General features: G+C 44.9%; 1 protein-coding gene across 3 annotated transcripts in view; it reads left to right on the top strand.

Moving 5' to 3' along the window:
- Positions 1–22,492, top strand: part of SOX5 (SRY-box transcription factor 5) — a 775,029-nt gene that overhangs the window by 12,155 nt on the left and 740,382 nt on the right. The window contains exon 1 of one of the 3 annotated variants that reach the window (XM_079992439.1): positions 12,003–12,019. The exons of the other annotated variants lie outside the window; for them this stretch is intronic. The gene's annotated coding sequence lies outside the window, so the exon portion shown is untranslated. Of the gene's footprint in view, positions 1–12,002; positions 12,020–22,492 lie in introns of those variants that run through there. 3 annotated transcript variants of the gene reach the window in all.

The raw sequence follows: 22,492 nt of genomic DNA, 5'->3' as shown, positions 1-22,492 counted from the left end.
TGGATAGAAAACACACACAAACAAACACACACACACACTAAATAAAGCCTGCAAAATTCCAGACAAAGTGGTTGGTAACTTTAACTTTTTATTTTTGGACAGAATTTGATGAAATTTGCTAGCACAGTTGCTCTTTTGGAAGGCACGAACCCAGCCAAATTTTGGAAGGATAGTTACAGTGGTTTTCCCTGCAAGAATGGCCATGCTAGTTTTATTGTGGGTTAAAAAGTATGGCTTAACCTCCCCTAGCAACTCTCAGCACCCATTAAAAAAAAAATAATACAACCTATAAGCAGGCCACAAGGGCAATATCCCCCTCTTGCTGTTATTAGTGGCCCAAGGTCATCCAGTGAACTCTATTGCTGAGTTGGTCCTTGTCCGATACTCTAAACACCAAACCACACTGGCTCACTGCACAAGTAACCACTGATCGCTTTATCCTTCTGCACTTTCAAAGGGGATGTCCTAAAACTTTGCTGTTGCTTTAAAACACACCATTTGGCCCTTAATTTGGAAGGTGATTGACTATGTCTGTGACCTCTTTTTATGCTCACCTTGGAGTGGGCTGGAGCTCTCCTTTTAATATATATTTTATGGATGAGCATTTTAGGTTCCTATTATATTCTTCTCCTTATATTCCATTTCAACTTTTTTTGGTTCTTAAGCCACTTTGAGGCACTTTCGTGTAAAAACTAACTAACTAAATAACTAATTAAAAATAGTCCAGTAGCATCTCAGAGATAAACAAAGTTTGTTCTAGGTATACCTAAGTTTGTTCTGTATACCTACAGAGACCTAGAACAAACTTAGTTGGTCTCTGAGGTGCTACTGGACTATTTTTTTAAAAAAATTATTTCGGCTGCTTCAAACCAACACGGCTACCTACCTGTAAGTAAGTAAGTAAGTAAGTAAGTAAGTAAGTAAGTAAAATTAAATAAATAAATTGGACGTCATCACCACATCTTCCATGGTTGAAATATTATATACTAAAATAGAAAACATATCTAGGATTACCCTTGTTTTATTTTCATAACTGGTCTTGCTTTTGCATCTTTTGAAGTAGTCTGTGATGCATAGAAAAATAGAAGGGAGAAACTTCCCTTATTTCTTATTTGCATGCCAAAACAAGCTTTGCCAGCTATTTTTCTGCATGTTGCTAAGGACACAGGAGACAGTTAAAAGAAGAATCTGGCAGCCATTAATTCACCAATTACTGACATAGATCAGGAGGTGGAATTTGAACTCCAGTCCAGGTTTGGGGGACTCTTAGACCTGTGGTTGTCGGTGTTCAAGAATGATGAACAACAGCCTTCCTCCTTTCCCTCAAGGCAGTTGTGTGGATTGGGCCAGAGGGAAATGGTTACAAAATGATCCACAGTGACAGTCACAATTAAATCGGCCTGTGATGTGGTTGCCACTGGAGGCATCTTGTTCCAGATCCCTCAGCGGTTTTCAACTTGTGGGTCCCCAGATGTTGTTGGACGACAGCTCCCATCATCCCTGAGCTCTGGCCTTGCTAGCTAGGGGTGATGGGAGTTGTAGTTCAACAACATCTTGGGACTCACAGGTTGAGAAAGGCTGCTAGATTCTGGGTCTGCCAGTGGTTTGTTTCTATTTGTTACATTGATTTTAATCAACAACCAGACAAATTCGTGGAGGATGACTTTGCTACGAGTCATGCTAGCCACATAGTACGCATAGTATCAGTTTCAATATCAGCTGCCAGGAATCAAAACTTTTGCACTTGGGTCCTGCCTGTGGATCCCCATATGTATCTGGTTGATCACTGTGAGAAGCAGATCTTGGATTAGATGGACCTGATCCCACTTCAGGGCTCTTTTTACGTCCTTATCTGAAGCTAACTTGGAGGGGGGATATGGAAGGTTTTGTTCAAGTGAAAATGAGCTGGGAAAAAATATCAAGGGAAGCTACAGGGATGCCATTTAAATTCCACCAATATATATTTTGGGGGAAGAGTCTGCATATTTCTAGAAAGAAGACCCGCCCTTCTAGGCTTTGCTGGGCAGATGAAGGAAAACCATCTCTGGGAAAATGCACCCTGGAAGAGGACAAATCAAATGCAGAGCAATCACTTTATCGACACAGCCCAGAACTGTATATATTTATACGTGTTCAAATTTGAAAGTTAACACCTTTTCCTTGTTGGCCTACTTTTGTTAAAGTTGCTTCTAAATTATTGATGGAAAAGGCAATTGCGCATTACCTTGTGGTGCAAATGTTTTTAGGGGAAGAACACTGTGCTACTTTCTGAACGAAGGAAATCTTCACGTGGCTTTAGGGTTAGGGTTCACAGTTTTCGAACCGGCTGGGTAGCTGTCCTCTTACCAGCAGTTTGATCTGCCGCAAGGAAGAGGTGGTTTAGCTTAGTTCCATGCCCTAAACAGCTTCACTTGCCGGTTTCTGCAGAGCACTTCCCTCTTAAAGGGGCAGGAGGAAGACAGGATGCGTGCTGGGTTTCTGGTCCATTGTCAACTGCTAACTCCATGGCATTTTGCAAAGACGTTTTCTTTGCAGATTTGGATTGCTGATCAGCTGAGTGTCTGTGCATGGCAGCTTGGGACTCACCTGTCCCTTTAACACCAAAAATTTGCAACCTTCCTGTTCTGCTGATGGAATCCTTACTGTTTTAACTGAACGATACCTTTGGATATGAGCAGAGAAATGATATATTTTTAGAAAACGGCCTTTAAGAGGGATAATGCAGAAAGATTTGAAAGCGAAGTGTAATGCAAGCAATCGTCGAAACTTTGTATTGGATGTTATTTCAAAACTGGTTTTGATGTTGTGTTTTGAATTGTTGTAACCTGCTCTGGGACCTTAGGGTGAAAGGCAGGCAATGAAATAAAATGATATATATTAATATAGAACAGAACTTGCCCAGGATGGAGGAAAGAGAGGGGTGTGGAAGTTTGTGTAGAATCTAGCCAACTATCTCCCCCTTCTTTCTGGCTCTGACCACCAGTTACATGTGGCCCCCCAGAAGGTTTTCCAGAATGGAAAGTGGCCCTTGACCTGCAAAGGTTTCCCACCCCCCACCAGTTGGTCTCAGACACCAACTTTGAGGCTGTAGAAGGCAATGACCATCTGTGCCTGTTAGGAAAGAGCCTTCTGTGACAATGCTGTTCAGATAGACTGGAGCAATAAACACCTCTCCTTTCACGGCGGTAATGTTACATATGATGCCAGCATATGAAACGATTTGTTTTCTCTTGAACTGAGTGAGAATGCACTTGTGCAGTACTACAAATGTCTGTGATTTATTAGGACTTTTTCTCCCTCTCCCTGCCTCTCTCTCTTATCGGCCAGGATTTCTTTTGTTTTTTCTTTTGTTTTTTTTAATTCTTTTTATTAATTTCTTTTGTTTGAAGGAGTTTTCCTATGTAAAGTTGCCACGTCTTAAGAGCTGCTTTGTGCTTTGTAGTGGCAAAGGTGTTGCCACATTCCTGCAGGTAGGAGTCATAAAGGGTGAAGAGGGGGCATACATCACGAAATACCCTGGTGTGTGTGTGTGTGTGTGTGTGTGTGTGTGTGTGTGTGTGCAGGCCTGTAAGCTTGCCAAATCTGAATCAGCCCTGAGATATCCCCTTGGACAGTTGTTTGGCTGGCAGAAATTAGCAGATGATAATGGTTATTAGTTCCAAGCCATAAAAAGCTGAGGGATGGCCTGAGCAGCTGATTTCATCCGGTTTTGGTCTTCCTGGCAATTGATCATAGGTTTTCTTCCATCCCATTGCATAGCATCTCATTCTGTTGCACAATGTCCTGTCCAACTCTATGCATTTTCCACATGGAAGACACAACCTTTATGTAAAATATGGGATGGGTATTTCTCTGTTTGTGGATTATTATTTTTTAAGCTGCTTGTAAAAATTCACCAGCGTTTTAGTGTGAATTCATTCTAATATACACAGGTTTGTATGCAATTTTGCCTAATATACACATTTTTGCAAAGCGATTTCCACAAATGTAACACCTTTTTCTGTGCTGTTTTCACCAGCATGTGCCTTTTATGCACACATTGCCCTGGTATATGCATTTATGTACACATTACTTGGCAGGAGAAGATTGGAGAAGTGACTTTCTCCTTGTCCTTCAGTTGATAGTTGAAAACTTTATTCCAAAAGGCTTTTGGGAACTACTGCTTTTAATGAGGCGGCTTGTGTTATGCTGTTTGTATGTTTTTAATGGAATATACATATATAAGATTTTTTTCTATGTTTTTAACTGTTCTTGTTTTGTCTGTAAACTTGCCTTGGGTCTCTGTCAGGGAAGAAGGCAAGGTATAATTAATATATTATAATTATTGAGTCATTCTTCCAGCTTCTGATATTCTCTTTGCAGTTATAAGGTCTAAACATTTGCTTTAAAAAGAAAAAGGTTAGAATTATTTGGAAGCAGAACACAGGAACACATCCTCAATTTCCCCCTGTGGTCCCACAGAATCATGATTCAGTGGTACCTCGCTTTTCTAGCATCTCGGAAGTCGAACGTTTCGGTTATCGAACGCCCAAAACCTGGAGGTAAATGCTTCCATTTTCGAACGTGCCTCAGAAGTCAAACGGCTTCTGCTGTGTGTATCTGCTGTATTTCACAATTTTCTCTATTGAATTGACAGACCGCCCTTTGCACCTCAGTTTTTGAATGTTTCGGAAGTCGAACGGTCTTCCGGAATGGATTACATTCGAAAACCGAGGTACCACTGTATGTACACACAGGTCTGCAACTTGAACAGCAATATCCCTTTCATTTACACCAGGCCTGGGGAACATGTGGCCCTCCAGATGCAGTTGGACTACAAATCCCATTAGCCCCAGCCAGCATAACCAATGGTCAGGGATGATGGGAGCTGTAGTTCAGTAACACCTGGAGGGTCACAAATTCCTCATCACTTATTTACATAGATACACACACACACACACACACACACCACAGAGTTACATGGGGGAAATAAACCATGTTTGGGGAATCTCATAAATACAAAGACTTTTATACCTGGAATAATAACAAGTAAGTTGTTAAATGCTGTTGTGGATATCAAGCCAAAAATGACAGATGCCTTTATCCATCTTCTCTGGCTCTTTGCCATCTGCATGAGGAGTTCAGGTGTGCTCGGTGTGCAGATGGAGCCCAGCTTAATTAATCCGTCTTGGCCGCGACACAGTTTTGCGAGCCAGTGGTCAAAAGAATTTGGAAGATTTTGTGTGTAGGCAAACAGATTGCGCCCATCCCTATCTAAGTTGCAAGAGACCAGGGCTGGAAGCCTGGGGTCCAGTCTCTCTCTAGCCCAAGGCTTTACAGAGCGAGCTCCTCTCAGCCTCAGTTTCCTGTCTGCAAAATGGAGACATAGCAATAAACCACAGCTTGCCCCAAAGAAAACATTCCAAACCGGTTGTGGCATTTGCCCACTCATTATGGAGATGTCGTACTGGGGGAGAGAAAGAAAGGGTTAATAAGCTGACCAATAAGAAAGCCCAGGGGCGGAGCCTAACTGTGTTTAAGGCTCAAAACAGGGGTTTGGGCAGTTAGTTTGGTGGGTTTCTTGTGGGTGGGAGGCATAGGAGTCAGAGTGAGTTAGAGACAGAGGGGAGACAGAGGAGAGTGAATCGGATTACAGCGTTTCAAAGTATTTAAAATTTGCTTGTGTTCACAATAAACTGGAATCTTTGTTAATACGTTACAGCCTGACTGAGTCTGAATATATTACCGGGGAAACCTGGTTGGCAGCAGTGGAAGAGATAAGACATGGTGGTGCAGGGTCAATTGTGGAACGACCGGGGGCCCCTATGCGAACGCCACACCGGTATCTAGAGATATGTAGGTAGGTATTAGGGCTGAGCTGTGCTGGAAAAGACCCTGATGTTGGGAAAGATGGAGGGCACAAGGAGAAGGGGACGACAGAGGACGAGATGGTTGGACAGTGTTCTCGAAGCTACCAGCATCAGTTTGACCAAACTGCGGGAGGCAGTGGAAGACAGGAGTGCCTGGCGTGCTCTGGTCCATGGGGTCACGAAGAGTCGGACACAACTAAACTAAACAACAACAACAAGAGGATATAGTTATGGTATGCAGCAATGTGGGCAGGGCTAGAGCCAGTCTTGCTCCTCTGGGGCTTGGGGGCCGGAAATCCAAACCATCTTATTTGCATTCTCTTTAGAAAATATACCAGACTCCGCCTTTCTAGTTCTGATGGCTTGCAAATCATACATCATGGTGGTTGGGGGATTACTTAAACAACAACTCTGCAGATTCGTTTTGCAATCCTAGAGCAGATTAAAGTGTGTGTGTGTGTGTGTGTGTGTGTGTGTGTGTGTCGACACCTTCGATATTTCTCTCTCTCTCTCTCTCTCTCTCCAACGCCAAGGAAGCAACACACACAAGTATGTGCTACTTTCTCCTGATATGATAGATATGTTCAGGCCAGTCTTGGCTTGAGAACTATCTGTGGAACAGTCAATGACATAGTTCACTCTCCAAGAATGCTGCTTATCATGAAATGTTTATCTCAGATGTACAAGCCTTTCTTAACTGCTGGATTTCGCAATAAGCGCATTGCAATGCTAAACCCTTTCTGGGCAGGCTTTGCATTTCTTTCTGTCTGAGGGAGCAGCCAAATGCTGTCAACCATAACAAGATCCATCCAGGTTTGTCTTCATAAAAGCAACATGGCTAAAATACCCTCAGGGTATCCTGGGAGCACAATGATGCCCATCTGCATTATGCATTTAAAATGGTATCATTGGTTGGTTTTACGAAGACACCCCTGGATGGATCTTTAGCTAATGGGGCCTCCTGCTGCTGCTGTGCCGCCGGACCACGATTTTTGTTCTCATCCTGAAGCAAAATTCTTAACCTGAAGCACTATTTCTGGGTTAGCGGAGTCTGTAACCTGAAGCGTATGTAACCTGAAGCGTATGTAACCCGAGGAACCACTGTATTAGACTTTGCCTAATTCCCCTCAGCGGTTTAACAGCCAGTCCCTCTTTCTAGGGAACTCTGGGCATTGTAGTTCTGCAAGGGGAATAAAGGTCTCCTAGCAAATCTCAGCACCCTTAACAAACTATAGTTTCCATGATTCTCTGGGGAATGACATAGCTGTTTAAAGGTGAGGCCTGAGACAAGGTGGAAGGAAATACCCAACAAGAACCTGTAAATGCAAGTTTTCTAATAGGTTTGTGCAGTGTATTTCTTCTAGAAAAACAGGTGCCTCACCATGAAGTTGTTAGTGAGTGCCACACTTTTAACTGGTGCTTTTCTTCTAGGAGTAAAGGTGACAGTACTGTGTACACTTGGGTACACCCCCCAAAGCCCTGGGTTTGTGAAACAAAAGGGAATTTTAAAAGGGAATTTAGCAGTTGTCAATCACCCCAGTGCTTGCATTGAGTAGAACATCTGCTTTCTACTGAGCAATTGGGTAGAATAATAGCGGCCATTTTTCATTTTATCTCCATACAGGAAGGGACTTGTAACATAGGCTGCAGTCCTCACCCTACTTAACTGGGAGTAAGCCCCCTTAAATTCAGTGAGATGTGTTTCTAAATAGATAGGGTTAGCAGCGCGGCCTTGGGCTGAGTTCAGACATGGCACTGATTGTGTTAATTTTACTGATTGTAATGGCAGCACTTCTGCCCCTGTTTATATGGTTCCTTTCAAACTGTAATACCTGTATACCACCATGCAGTGCTAAATTTCACTTACACCAGTAGGATGTTGGGGGCAAAACGTGTGTGTGTGTGATGCTCCACTAGCCTCACTTGGGCCTCTGCTCAATAGCTGTTAATGGGGATGATCCTGGTGTGTGTGTGTGTGTGTGTGTTTGTTGATGCTCCATTTAGGTGCACAGCCCTATACAAAACTCCCATTATTTTCTGGGCTTCCAGGCTTGCAAGTAGATTTTCTTTGGAAGCAAATGGTGCAGAAATGAGTACTGGACTTGCACTGCGTCCCACTAAATTTCCAGAAGCAGCTTTTACGTTGTGTGAAAGTGGGAATATAATGCAGAAATTAACAGCTGGCAAAGAGGGAAAATGGAATAAACTGCTATCTAGATTGTAGTCCGATGCCAACTTCCCTGGGAGTAAGGCCCCCCTCCAGAACTCGATGAGAATTACTTCTGAGCAGACCAGCATGCAGTCACATGGTTAGGAAGTGATCCAAGCAAAGTAGTTCTTGAAACATCCTTGTGAAGGGCTGACTCCATGGAGTGTAGTGGTACGTTGGTTCTCAAATGCCTTGGTAATCAAACGCCTTGGTTCCCAAATGCCGAAAACCCGGAAGTAAGTGTTCCAGTTTCCGAATGTTTTTCGGAAGCCAAATGTCCAATGCAGCTGTCGACTATTGTTTCTGGGGCGCCTGCACCAATCAGAAGCTGCGCCTTGGTTTTTGAACATTTCGGAAGTCAAATGGACTTCCGAAACCTATTAAGTTTAGCACTTTTGTTTTCGCTATTTATTTTGCATTTTTGTTTTTGAAGCTTTTTCTGCTAACTTGTTTTTGTCACTGTGTGGAACCCAATTTAGCTACTGATTGATTGATTGTGTGACCGTGGAAATGGATAAAAGCCCTCCATCCAAACAATGACTATCATTAGTGCAGGTAAGAAAAAAATAATAATTTTAATTTTTATCACACACAATACTGTCTTATTTATTTTATAGCACAGTACATTGATTGTTGCTTTCATTTTATGGATCAATGGTCTTGTTAGATAGTAAAATTCATGTTAAATTGCTGTATTAGGGGTTGTTTTAAGATGTCTTTAAGAATGGATTAATCCGTTTTGCATTACTTTCTATGGGAAAGCACACCTTGGTTTTGGAACACTTTGGTTTTGGAACGGACTGCTGGAACAGATTAAGTTTGAGAACCAAGGTTCCACTGTACAGTGGAATTTCCCGCTGAGTAAACACTGACAGGATGGCCATGCCATTTCCTTCAAGGAGAGCAGTTTCGGAGGGCTAGCCACCTGCAAAAGAGGGAAGGGCTTCTTGGACTTCTAATAGCCATGAAGAAGAGGAAGTTTCAGCAGGTGTAACTTGCAGGACAAGCTCTACCTGCTGAAATTCCCTTAGCAGCACAGCTAAAGGTACAAGAGCTCTGACCTGTTTTTCACCAGGCCACCCTAAAGGATGTGAATGGTTCCCTCAATTAAAGGGGAACTTTCAAGACAGGCCCTCTAGCTTAGTTCCCTCTTGAGTTTCCCTGACTCAACATTTCCCCAAAGATCTGCCATGGCATAGTGTGTTAGTGAAAATACAATGGAAACAGGTGGTTAACTGGCTTTTTGAAATGGTGATGCTGATTATACAATTGTAATAATAGTAATTGATGATGATGATGTTATAATACTAGTACAGTGGTACCTTGGGTTACAGACGCTTCAGGTTACAGGCGCTTCAGGTTACAGACTCCACTAATCCAGAAATAGTACCTCAGGTTAAGAACTTTGCTTCAGGATGAGAACAGAAATCGCACGGCGGCAGCAGGAGGCCCCATTAGCTAAAGTGGTACCTCAGGTTAAGAACAGTTTCAGGTTAAGAACGGACCTCCAGAACGAATTAAGTTCTTAACTCGAGGTAACACTTTAGGCTTAAGTCCCCATGGGGCATCCAATTCATCTGATGAGTTCAAATGATCATGCTTCATGGCTTGGGACCAGGTTCCTGAAGGACCATCTCTCTTCGTACCTTGATCCCAAGATATTCTTTGATAGCCCTTCTCTCTCATGAATTGTCAGGATGACAAAGAGGAGGAAGAGGATCCTGGCGAGGGGTGGAGCCAGGACTGGAACACACTGGGGCAAGCAGAGGATGGGGAAGGAAATACTCATAGGGTGACGGAGGATGGCGAAGGGAGGGGGGTCACTGCACAGGAATCAGAGTCTCAGGACCCATCACCAGAGCCAGAGGGGCCCCCGTCTCCCTGAAAACGGTGGGCTCTGAGGTGTAGGGAGCAGTAGAAGGGGTCTCCTGGAGGCAGAGGCAGTCAAGGGCCTACAGCCCAGCTCCCTAGTTGGCCATGTGGGGCTCGCTAGCTCTGGGAGGAGGGCTGTGCTTCCTCAGCTAAGGTAGGCTTGGAACAGGTGAGGGTCGTCTGCCTCATCAAGCCCAGATGCTGCAATCAGCAGGCAAAGTGCAACAGGGAAGCAGAGCAGAGATACTGTTTCTGCTCAACTGCCCATGTTGATGGACCTCAGTTTGGAGGCTCCATGATCTCTATGAGACCGTGCTTTGGGTTTGACTCTGGACTTGTATCCTGACTGCTGGACTTGGCTTACTTGGTCTGACCTTGGACTGTGTTTCCTGACTTGAGGACTTTGCTTGTGTGGATTGACCCCTGAACTTCAGACTTGATATTCTGACTTGCCGCCAGGTAGGCCAGGGGTTCAGGGCATTCTCCAACTAGACCCCCCTGGGCGAGGTGCAATGGGTGGGAACAGAAAAGAGAACCTTCTCAGAGGCACATCCCTCCCAAGTTGTAGAATATCCTCCCTAGAGAGGTTTGTCTGCCAATTGGTGCCAGGTGAATCATAGAATTGTAGAGAAGGAAGGGACACCAAAGGTCATCTAGTTTAACCCCCTGCAATGCAGGTATCTCAACTTTGGCATATAAGACAGATCTGGCCACCCAAACTCTGCTTATAAACCTCCAAGGAAGGAGAGTCGACCACCTCTTGTGGGAGTTTGTTCCACAGTCAAGCAGCTCTTACTATCAGAAAGTTCTTCCTGATATTTAATCGGAGTCTCTTTCTTGTAACTGGAAGTCATTGGTTCAGGTCCTACCTTCCAAAGCAGGAGAAAACAAGCTTGCTTCATCTTCCATGTGACAGCCCTTGAGATATTTGAAGATGGCGATCGTATCTCCTCTTGTTCTTCTCTTTTCCAGGCTAAGCATACCCAACTCCTTCAACCTTTTGAAGGCCTTGTTATTTCTCCAGGCTTTTCAGTCTGCCTTGGCTTTTTTTTTCTTTTTACTCACAATTCCTTGATCGATCATCGTCATTAAAGTTTAATCAAACAAGCAACAAATTGCACTTGCTAAATGAAGCCTACATGTCCTGTGGCAGTCTACCTCTGAATAGCAGCTGCTGGAGAGGAACCACAAAAAGACTGACTTTTTAATTTGCAGAGTCCTTAGAGCAGGAAAAGCCAATGCATCCCTCTTCAGAAGTTGCAGGACTTCCAGCTCCCCCAGCCAGCACAGCCCATGGCCAGGGGTGATGCCTGCCACAATCCATTAATATCTGGAGGGCTACCCTTGTCCTAAAGTTATGCAGTCAGCAACAGAGTGCTGAACCAGACTGCCTTGGATTGAGGAAAGTAATCCTTGCATTGCCATTCGCGTTGGACGTTTTGCACCAAATCTTCAGGGCCAACGAAAAGTCTTTTCTTCTCCTGGAAGAAAAAAAGAAAATCTGGCCCGTTGAGTCACCACCACACAAGGCACTAAACAAAGCTAATTTTAAGCAGGTCAGAGTTCAGCCGTTCCCTCTGGAATTTAGGAGTCTCGTGTGTTAAGCGAAAAGGGTCAAAGTTGATGCTCTGCTACAATTTTTTGCATGCTTTCCCTCAAGAACAGCCACCCGGGCTAGGATTAGCATGAGGTCTACGAGGCTGGCACTTCAGTGTCTAGGTTAAGAAATGTTTTCAAGCAGTAAATGCACTCTCTGTATGGAAACGAGGGGAAAGGATTCCTTGGGCGCTTTCGTATTCAAAAATGTGCAAGCTCCGAGCAGGCGCCGCAATGTAATTTAGGGCAAGACATGCTTCATAGCTTTGGAGAATATTGCCTCCTGTAAATGTTACTTCGGTGGATGGGAGCAATTTTAGAAAGGTGGCATTCTTGTTTTACATCGGAGAGCTTCGGAATAAATAAAAGGAAGCATCAGTCAGGGGGACGGAAGGAATGGCCGGATCCGACTCCGATTGAGTGCTAGACGTGGCGCAGGTAATGGGAAAGAGGACAGTCTGGCGGCAAAGGTGCTTAGAAGGAAGAGAAACGAGTGAGTATGCACTTTTCACATTCCCCTTCCCTCCTTCACCAACTTTCTACCAGATTGCTGTGGGATGTGGCATGGTGGCAAATGATGGCGTAGGTCCAAGGTGATGGGGATGTTGGCGAGAACTATTTTGTGTCGTGTTCTTTACTGGACCCTAATGCTGAAATGTGTCTTAAGAATATCGAGTCTGCAAGAGTTCATATGGGATATTTGGACCTATATGAAGGGTCATGTGTTGACCAATTACTTTCTGTCTTTGGATATTTTTTTTATTATTTTTTTAAGAGCAGGAAAGGGAGAGAGAGAGAGAAGGGGAATCAGAAGCAAAGGAGGACAAAGCTGCTTCACTTTTATTTTTGTGTGTTGAAAAAGATATGCTGGGTCCTGCGCCCCTTCTCTCACTCACTCACACCCCAAGTTGCACCAATAAACAACCCCTCTTTTGTACAGTGACCCCTTTTGAATTCCCTTCCCCGAGAATGTTTCTTCTAAAATCTTGTCAAGCCCTTTTCTTGATTGATTTAATGTTGGCTCATCATGTTTCACCCAAAGTTCTTTTGCATTATTAGATGTTGTGTTGTACTGGCTTTGATTTTTAAAATATATATATATATATATTGTATACACTGTTATTTTGCAAACAAGATATCCTTTCATATTTAACATAGAAATATATTAGGTATAAATTAGTGTGCATATCTAATCCTCTGAAGCTCTTTAACTTTGTCAGTCCCGGCCACTTACCACCATACAATGCACCATCGTTATCATAAATTAATATAGTATATAATATTATATAAAATGTGTTATATAATCTATTTGTCTCAATGCTATTTTGAAAATCTGCCTTGAGGGAACCAAGGAGGAATATAAATATTTAGACACAACCTATGGAAAATATTGAAAGGACATGGGTGGCACTGTGGACTTGCCTAGGACTTGCCGATCAGAAGGTTGGCGGTTCGAATCCCCGCGACGGGGTGAGCTCCCGTTGCTCGGTCCCTGCTCCTGCCAACCTAGCAGCTTGAAAGCACGTCAAAGTTCAAGTAGATAAACAGGTACCACTCCGGCGGGAAGGTAAACAGCGTTTCCGTGCGCTGCTCTGGTTCGCCAGAAGTGGCTTAGTCATGCTGGTCACATGACCTGGAAGCTGTATACCAGCTCCCTCGGCCAATAAAGCAAGATGTGTGTCGCAACCCCAGAGTCGGTCACGACTGGACCTAATGGTCAGGGGTCCCTTTACCTTTACTTTACCTTTATGGAAAATATAGGAGCCCTGCCTCCCTTGGCATATTGTCCACCCTAAGAAGAGATGGGAAATAGGGACAAATGGGGAGTTGTGGGGTTGCCATTATTTTGAAGAAGACACATTTGCCAACTTCTACTTTTAGCTATGGATTGCTATGATGACTCTACCCCTGAAAAAGAGGACGTGTCCTGGAAAAAGAGGACATATGGGAACCCAAGAAGGGTGGGGAACATCCAGGGGCCAAATGTGGCCCCCGAAGCCTCTCTGTTCACCAACTGGAGCTCTCCCCAGACACACCCACCTTCCCCAGGCCACACAGCTCATGATCCCTGCAACATACTTACTTGAGTTGTTTTAACTGGCTGCAATGTGTCTCTGAACTCTGATAGGGCTTGCCTGAGTGGAGAGAAGGTTGTGTCGGTGTCCATGGAAACTGGCCTTCTGCAAGATGTACACACGTCCATTTTTGCCTCTGACCCCACCCCACCATTGCTTTGTAGCTCCTGGAAGGCTGCTCAAAAGGAAATGCACCCCACTGTAAGAAAATGGTTCCTCAACCCTGGTGTATGCCATCGTTCAGTTGGGTTCAAGGAGCAAAGGTTTTCTGGTTGAGTCTATCTTCCTGTTCCATATTCAGCAGCTCTTGCAAACAGTTCGTAGGATCCAAACTAGAGCAGGCTGTAAGATGGGAGAGATAGGGGAAAGCAAGGCAAAAGGCTCGTACAAAGTGTTTTTTAAAAAATGTTAATTGCAATTAATCACCACAGAGTGGAAGCCTTCTTTTCCCAAGCTGTGTACTGCTTTTTTTAAAAAGAGCAATTCTATCAAGCACATCCCAACCCGGCTTCTTCAGAACTATGTCCCACTGATTTCAAATACAATCCCAAATATAAACCCATAGAATTGCAGCCTATTCTTAGCCACCACCCTGTGAAGTCTCTTTTCTGCCCTATCTCCGTGTATGTTGAGATAGCTCAGTCGGTAGAGTGTGGGATTCTTGATTTCAGGGTTGTGGGTTCAAGCCCCACGTTGGGCAAGAGAAGAGAGCTGAAATGGGCAGAGCAATGCAGGCGTAATCTCCAATTGCTTGGAAAAAGCCCTGGAAGGAGGGGAATTTAGACAAGTGGGGGTAGGTGGGGTCTTTCAGTCTTGGCAAACTGATTCAAAGGGGCCGGATTTAGGTTTGAGGAGCCTCTAAGCTACTGAAGTTAATGAGGCCCTTTATATGACCACCTGTCCTTTGTCAACAATAAATTGTCGCTGTTTTTTGTGTTGAATATATGCTATGTGGTAATTTATGGACCTAATAGGTATCTAAAGCCATTTGCACAAAACAAAATATGTATTTCATCAAAGCAATTGTTACAACCAGTCCATGCAGAATGTAGGCACCCTGTATATAGAAATGAGCAAACCAGTGATATTTTAGGGAGCAGGCTAGCAGGCGGGGCCCATGACTTCCATCATAGGAGCCTACGCAACACAAAACACTGTTGCTGTATGTAGGTTTTATTTTATTTGTTTTTTATCTTATATTTTGGAAAGGTACATCCAGGTTTTTTTCCTTTGAATTTTTTTGGGGCCTCCAAGAGAGTGGGGCCCTAAGCTATAACTTGTTTAGATTACAGTGGTGCCTCATGTTAAGAACTTAATTTGTTCCGGAGATTCGTTCTTAACCTGAAACTGTTCTTAACCTGAGGTCCCACTTTAGCTAATGGGGCCTCCCACTGCCGCCACCCCACAATTTCTGTTCTCATCCTGAAGCAAAGTTCTTAACCTGAGGTACTATTTCTGGGTTAGTGGATTCTGTAACCTGAAGCGCCTGTAACCCGAGGTACCACTGTAGTGGCAAATCCGAGACTGGCAAGACTTACCATGGATGAGTGCTCTGCTCATTATGCCTGACACACAGCCAAGTCTATGAATATTGTGTTTTTGCTAACAGAGAGTTATCTCCAACTTGGAATAGTGTGGTTTTCTACCAGCTCACTCCTTGACAAAGGGTTATTCTATGGATGGGAGGCTGTCCAACACTGAGTTGGACCATTGGTTCCTTCTAGCTCAGTAGTGTTGCTTGGCAGCAATGATATCTCAAGAATTTCTGACCAGGTGTCTTTTGCAGGTCTACCTGGCGATGCCAGGAATTGAACATGGGACCTTCTGTGCAGAAAGCAGATGCTCCACCACTGAATTTCAGCCCTTCCCCTTTCTTTCTCATGGTTACATCATGTACCGTATTTTTCGCTCCTTAAGGTGCACCGGACCATAAGGTGCACCTAGTTTTTAGAGGGGGAGCCTCTGTCTGCTTCTCCCAGAGCAGCCTGTCCGCTTCTCCCAGAGCTTCTCGGGGCTGCCGGGGGAAGCCCGGGTCCCTCCCCCCCAGCCCCAAAGAGCAAAGAAGCCAAGACAGCGAGCGGGATGGATCTCGCTCGCTGTCTTGGCTTCCTCTTTAGCCGCACGCAACCTCTCCGGCCGGGAGAGGCTGCGCACGGCTATGGCAATACCCCCACCTCCCGCAAAAGCCCACGGGAGCCACACACCCTTTAAGGAGCGCTCGGCTCATGTGGGCTTTTCTACGAGGAGGGAGAAGGGACTGACTGGCCCCATCAGTCCCTTCTCCCTCCTGGGGAAAAGCCCGCAAGAGCCATGTGGAGCTTGTGTGTGGCTCTTGGGGGCTTTTCCTGCCTGCCTCCCCCCTGCATTCACTCCATAAGACGCACACACATTTCCCCTTACTTTTTAGGAGGGGAAAAGTGCATCTTATGGAGCGAAAAATACAGTAATTCATTTCCTGGAGTGAGAGGAGGAGAGAGAAGCAGTCGTCTTCCTTCCTGCCTCCAAAAAACCCCCACATTTCTACTGCTGTGTGGGCCACATGCCACTGTCGTGGTACCCAGAGTTGCTTCTGTGCCACGGAAAGTGAGCTTAAGCAACTGGTGCTTGTTGAAGCTGAAAATCAAGAGACCACCTCCATGTCTTGGCAGGCTGCAGAGCTGTTCTTATCAAGCGTTTGCACAACTGGAGCTATGATTGACTTAAATGGGAGCGGGGACTTTTTCTTTTTAATAAAAAAAGGTGATATAGTTCAATTTAAATCCTAGGGAAATGGAACTGTTGGACTTCAGATCACAGTTCACATCCCTTTGAAGTCTGTGCATTTGAAGGAGTGCGAGAGAGGTGCTTAGGAGAAGTGAGACGCAGGGAGGCAGATAACAGAAACGAACGAAAAATCTGCTTCCTCTGCTAATGGCTGAAAGTCCAGTCTGGAGTAGGAATTTGGGGAGGGGGGTTTGAGTCAGTTCACATTTAAAGGCAAAGATACCCAACTTGCACTTTTTGAACGAACGTGCAACCCCCAAACACAGCCGTTGACATTTGCAGTTCTCCGAATTTTGCAATTCGTTTCTCCAGCCAAGGGCTATGTATGCATGGAGGTTCCTATATTAGTGGAAATAGCATGCAAAAATTTTAGGGGAAATGTTTTGCAAAAAATGTGTGCTTTGGGCAAAACCTCATATCAAAACATGGATGTTAGGAGAGACCTGCATGAACATAGAATGGAAGATGGCAGGATATCCAAGGATGTGCATTATGGAATGCTGGCTTCAGGCACCAGGCCTGTTGGCAGACCAACTCCGTGTTATAAAGTTGTCTGCAAACAAGAACTGCAATGTGTGGGAATCCTTTGCAGACAACCATAGTGCCGGGAGACAGACAGTCAGGTCATGTATTCACAGCAATGACCAGAGGTGAAATGACCGCTGGGAGGAGCAAAGAAAGAAAAAAAAACAAACTAGCAAATCTGGGCGCCTTCACCTGCCCCAGCTGCAGTAAAACATGTCTCTCCCATGTCAGTCTCTACAGCCACAGGAGGCACTATAGCTCTGACAGTTTGACTTTACCCATAATGGTGCAATCTTCCATTGTCTCCTGACCCAGACGGATGCCAGCAAGTTTATTAAACACAAAGGGCAGTGGAAAGGTGAACTAGAGACCAGAAAAATGAGAAACTGAAATGAACAGATTCACCCATCCTTACTCGGGAGCAACTGCTTGTGAACTTGCTTGCTTGCTCTAGCAGCGAGAGCAAGGGATGGGTTTCATCTGAGATCTTCCGGTGCCTTCTCTTCTTAATGAGGAACGTACATTAAAGCACACGCACAAAACCCCACAACTTCTGGAATGACAGCTCTGAAAGCGAAGATTGTTCTAAGTCTGTGATGCTGAGGCATGAAAGCTGTGATAACGCCAGTGAAATCCTCAGTCGCAGTGATTCATAACTTGCAAATTACTAGCTTATTTATAGCTGTTAACAAGTTTGTCATTTTAAAGGGGGTGGGCGGGGGGAATCTTTGATTCTAGTCTTTACTGGCATGGTTTATATATTAGAGGTAAAGGGGAGACTCTGTCGTTTTCAGTCTCCCCCCAATTCCGTTCTCCACATTTCCACATCAGTTAGTGAAGATTTTTTTTAAGTCACTGTGAAAATTCATCAGCTTTTTAGTGCATTTTTTTCTTGATATATTAATTTTTGTGTGCAGTAATGCCTAATTTGCAAATCATTTCCCCCTGAATAAAATGCACAATCACCCTTATCCACCAGTGTTGCTCAGGAAGTCTTCAGAACTAATCCCCCCCCCAAAAAAAAAAAAATTGGTGCAGTTTTGAAATCGGAGGTTAATATCAGTGAAGTTTTGAAAGGTTCAGCCTACCACCCGGATTCAAAATGGTATGCAAAAATAGCTGAAAACCTGCTCCCTGACCTCAGAAGCTGTCATGAAAAAAATCATTACATTGTTGTTGTTGTTTAGTCGTTTAGTCGTGTCCGACTCTTTGTGACCCCATGGACCAGAGAACGCCAGGCACTCCTGTCCTCCACTGCCCCCCGCAGCTTGGTCAGACTCATGCTGGTAACCTCGAAAACACTATCCAACCATCTCATATTAAAGGTAAAGGTACCCCTGCCCGTACGGGCCAGTTTTGACAGACTCTGGGGTTGTGCGCCCATCTCACTTAAGAGGCCAGGGGCCAGCGCTGTCCGGAGACACTTCCGGGTCACGTGGCCAGCGTGACATCGCTGCTCTGGCCAGAGCCAGAGCCAGAGCCAGAGCTGCACACGGAAACGCCATTTACCTTCCCGCTGGTAAGCGGTCCCTATTTATCTACTTGCACCCGGAGGTGCTTTCGAACTGCTAGGTTGGCAGGCGCTGGGACCGAGCAGCGGGAGCGCACCCCGCCGCAGGGATTCGAGCCGCCGACCTTTCGATCGGCAAGCCCTAGGCGCTGAGGCTTTAACCCACAGCGCCACCTGCGTCCCTACAAAATATTGGTGCCTCTCCCCGTCGGGGAATCGAACCCTGGTCTCCCGCGTGACAGGCGGGGATACTTACCACTATACTAACGAGGAGCTGCTTATTAATGCATAGCAAATAGATTGACTGCTTTCTATCATAGATATTTTCAGGTAATTTTCTAATATCTGCCTTTTTATCCATTGCTTATTCAAACTACACACACATTTGTACATATTTTTTGACTGGAGAAGTGCTCTGCAAAATTCAGAAAGGTTCATGTTCCAAAAGGCAACTGTGTTTTGGTTTGCATATTGCTTCAGAAAGTGCAAATTTGGTAGGTTTACCTGTAAATATGAAAGTAATTGATTTCCCCACCCCATCCAGAATTGGATATAGGCTTGCAGTGAAGAATACTTGGGAGCAAGGAGTTGAAGGAGTGTCTCCACCCCAATCATTCTGCCTGGATGCTGAGGTCCCACGCCAAGGGCCTTCTGGTGATTCCCTCACTGCGAGAAGTAAAGCTACAGGGAACCAGGCAGAGGGCCTTCTTGGTAGTGGCACCCACCCTGTGGAACGCCCTCCGATCAGATGTCAACGAGATAAACAACTACCTGACATTTAGAAGACATCTGAAGGCAGCCCTGTTCAGGGAAGTTTTTAATGTGTGACATTTTAATGTATTTATAATCTTTGTTGGAAGCCGCCCAGAGTGGCTGGGGAGACCCAGCCAGATGGGCAGGGTACAAATAATAAATTATTATTATTATTACTGAATTTGACCAGCACCCACCAACCCAGTGCTCTCCAGATGTTGAAGTGAAACTTCCCTCACTCCCAGCCAGCCAGCTTTGCTGATGGAAGTTGCAGTCCAACAACATCTGAAGGGACCCCCTTGATGAAGACTGAATTAGACTCATTGCTCACATTTTCACATGGTGGGCTGACTTAGCTCTGTTTCTGTTTACTGCCATGTGGTGGGGCCAAATTCTCAAGAAGCTTAAGGGTTTATAGTGGTGTTTTACCACCAAGCTGGTGTGGGGTTACTGAGTAGAGTCCTGGACTAGGGCCTGAGAGGCCTGGCTTCAAATACTTACTTGGGCCAGTCCCTGCCTCTCAGCCAAACTGAACCTCAGAGGCAGGAGCCATTTATGCCACCTTGAGCTCCCTGGAGGAAAGGCAAGATATAATTGTAATAATAAATAAAGAAATGTTCTCCGAGGATGTACTTCCTGAAGTCAGCCCTGTACAGGGGAGTTTTTAATGGTTGATGTTTCAATAAATATTTTGTTGGGAGCTGCCCAGAGTGGCTGGGGCAACCCAGTCAGATGGGCAGCATATTCATTTTTAAAAAGTAATAAATTCATGACTTGGAACATAGTAAGCTGCCATGTGGAGTCCATTGCTCCATGTTCCTTAGTGTTGTCTACACTGATGGCAGTGGCTCTGCAGGGTTTTCAGAAAGGGGTCCTTCTCAACCCTATCTGGATATGCTGGTGACTGAACCCAGGATCTTTTGCATGGGAAGAAGCACATGCACTACTTTAATCATTCCTGGATAGGCACCCCTGCACATGTGTAAATTTCAAAATCCACGGATTTATCACAGGAATCCTAGTTTAAAAAGAAACAGGTGGATCATGCAAGGCTGAAAGACCCCACTTGGTGTAAATTCTGTGCAACCAAGGGCCTGTGTTCACATAACAGCTAAGAAAAGCTTTCTACTCTTAGGCAGGTTATGTGATGGGACATTTCAGAACTCACACACCTACCTTGTTTAACTGCTGGTACATTTGGCTCTGTTTCACTTAAATTCACTTAAATTAGCACTCGGAAAAGCAGAGGTCAACAGAATCTTCCTCTTTTCCAAAGAGAGCACTCCTGAAAGATCTGCTGAGGGAGCGCCTGCGATTTCCTCGTCCCAGCGGGGAGCTGCAGAACTGACTTCCATCTTCCAAGGGTTAACGGTAACCTATAATAATAATTTTTGCCACACGCACGATGCTCCCGCCAAACAAAAATGCTTCCTCTTTTTATGCATTAGCTATTTCCAGAGGCCTAATTTCGGTTTTGTATCAAAATGGATATCACAAACACTCTTGCCTCCCGCTGAGATGGAAAGTGTTACCAAAAGACACCTCTCTCTCCCTCTCTCTCTCTCTCTCTCTCTCTCTCTCTCTCTCTCTCTCTCTCATTGGGAGCAGAGGAAGGAGGAGAGAGCGAGGAGGCAGGAATCTAGGGAGCAATTGTGGAGACGGCGAAGCGGGTAGGCCCAAATCACGGGCAAAGCAGTTTTTCAGGATTGTTATCTGCACACCTGACCTTTTGCTCCCTTGTACTGAATTCCAAGGGCAGCATCTCATGTCAAGCACGGAGACAGTGAGGGACTGGCAAGGGGTGTAATTTGCGAAGGTCACAGAATCTGTGCAGTTTTAGCAGCCACGAACATCGGAAAAGGCACAACCGAGAGACAATACAGCGAGGCTACGAGGAGCCTTCCTTAGCAAGCGGCTAGGTTTGTTGCACATGTGCCATATGGCCTCTGTGAATTTTTCAGAGGACCACATGGTTGGAGACAACACAAGAAGTTGCCTTGTACCAAGTCAGGCTCTTGGTTCATTGTAGGACCAATTGCAATAGCGAAGCATAGCTGTCTTGGCTAGTAGCCATCAACAGCCCTCTTTTAAAACCCAGACCCTCCAAGTGTCCCTATTTTTCAGAGATTGTCCCAAATTTACAGAAGCCATCCCGGTTTATGATTTAATCTTGGAATGTCCTGCTTTTCCTTAGGACATCCCTATTTTCATTGGAGAAATGTTAGAGGTTATGGAGTTATGTGACCCCTGCGTCAAGGAGATAAGTAACTATACAACCTTCAGAAGACACCTGAAGGCAGCCCTGTATAGGGAAGGTTTTTTAAATGTTTTATCACATTTTTATATATGTTGGAAGCCGCCCAGAGTGGCTGGAGCAACCCAGTTAGATGGGTGGGGTATGGATAATAAAATTATCATTATTAAAATTGAAAAGGATATCTCTATATTCATCAGAGAAATTGTGAAGCCATCTGCGTTAGTGGCTGTTGCTACCTCCTGTGGAGATGGGATTTCATAGTTGAAAGGTGACCTGCTTTGGGGTGAGCTCCCGTTGCTCTGTCCCAGCTCCTGCCAACCTAGCAGTTTGAAAACATACTGAATAGTGCAAATAGATAAATAGGTACCACTGCGGCGGGAAGGTAAACAGCATTTCCATGAGCTCTCGCTTCCGTCACGGTGTTCTATTGCACCAGAAGCGGTTTAGTCATGCTGGCGACTTGACATGGAAATCTGTGGACAAAAGCCAGCTCCCTCGGCCTGTAAGCGAGATGAGTGCCACAACCCCATAGTCACCTTTGGCTTGATTTAACCGTCCAGCGGTCCTTTGCCTTTTTTTACTGCATAAGTACCCTTTGGCCACAATACTGCTCAGCCCCGATGAATATGCACATTTGCTGATCTGCAGGAGAACATCCTGTCTGTTTTCAAGGTGCATGCATGTACAGTGGTACCTCGGGTTACATACACTTCAGGTTAAGACGCTTCAGGTTACAGACTCCGCTAACCCTCGGATTAAGAACTTTGCTTCAGGATAAGAACAGAAATCGTGCAGCAGCGGTGCAGCGGCAGCAGGAGGCCCCATTAGCTAAAGTGGTGCTTCAGGTTAAGAACAGTTTCAGGTTAAGAGTGGACCTCTGGAACGAATTAGGTCCTTATTTGCGTGTAGACATTTGTGCTCATTCAGCAGAGAAAAGGATCGGAGGATTCTGTGGGGCTGCTATGGAATCAGGGGGCTGCTAAGGAATCAGGGGGCTTCCTTGGACTCTGTGGAATGTCAACGGACTCATTAAGATTTAGCCAAATTGTATGCATTATTCATAATATACATTCACAGCATGGG

The sequence above is a fragment of the Podarcis cretensis genome (assembly GCF_951804945.1).
Source record: "Podarcis cretensis genome assembly, chromosome: 10".
NCBI classification, from domain to species: Eukaryota; Metazoa; Chordata; class Lepidosauria; order Squamata; family Lacertidae; genus Podarcis; species Podarcis cretensis.
This window is presented reverse-complemented; position numbering and strand designations above follow the sequence as displayed.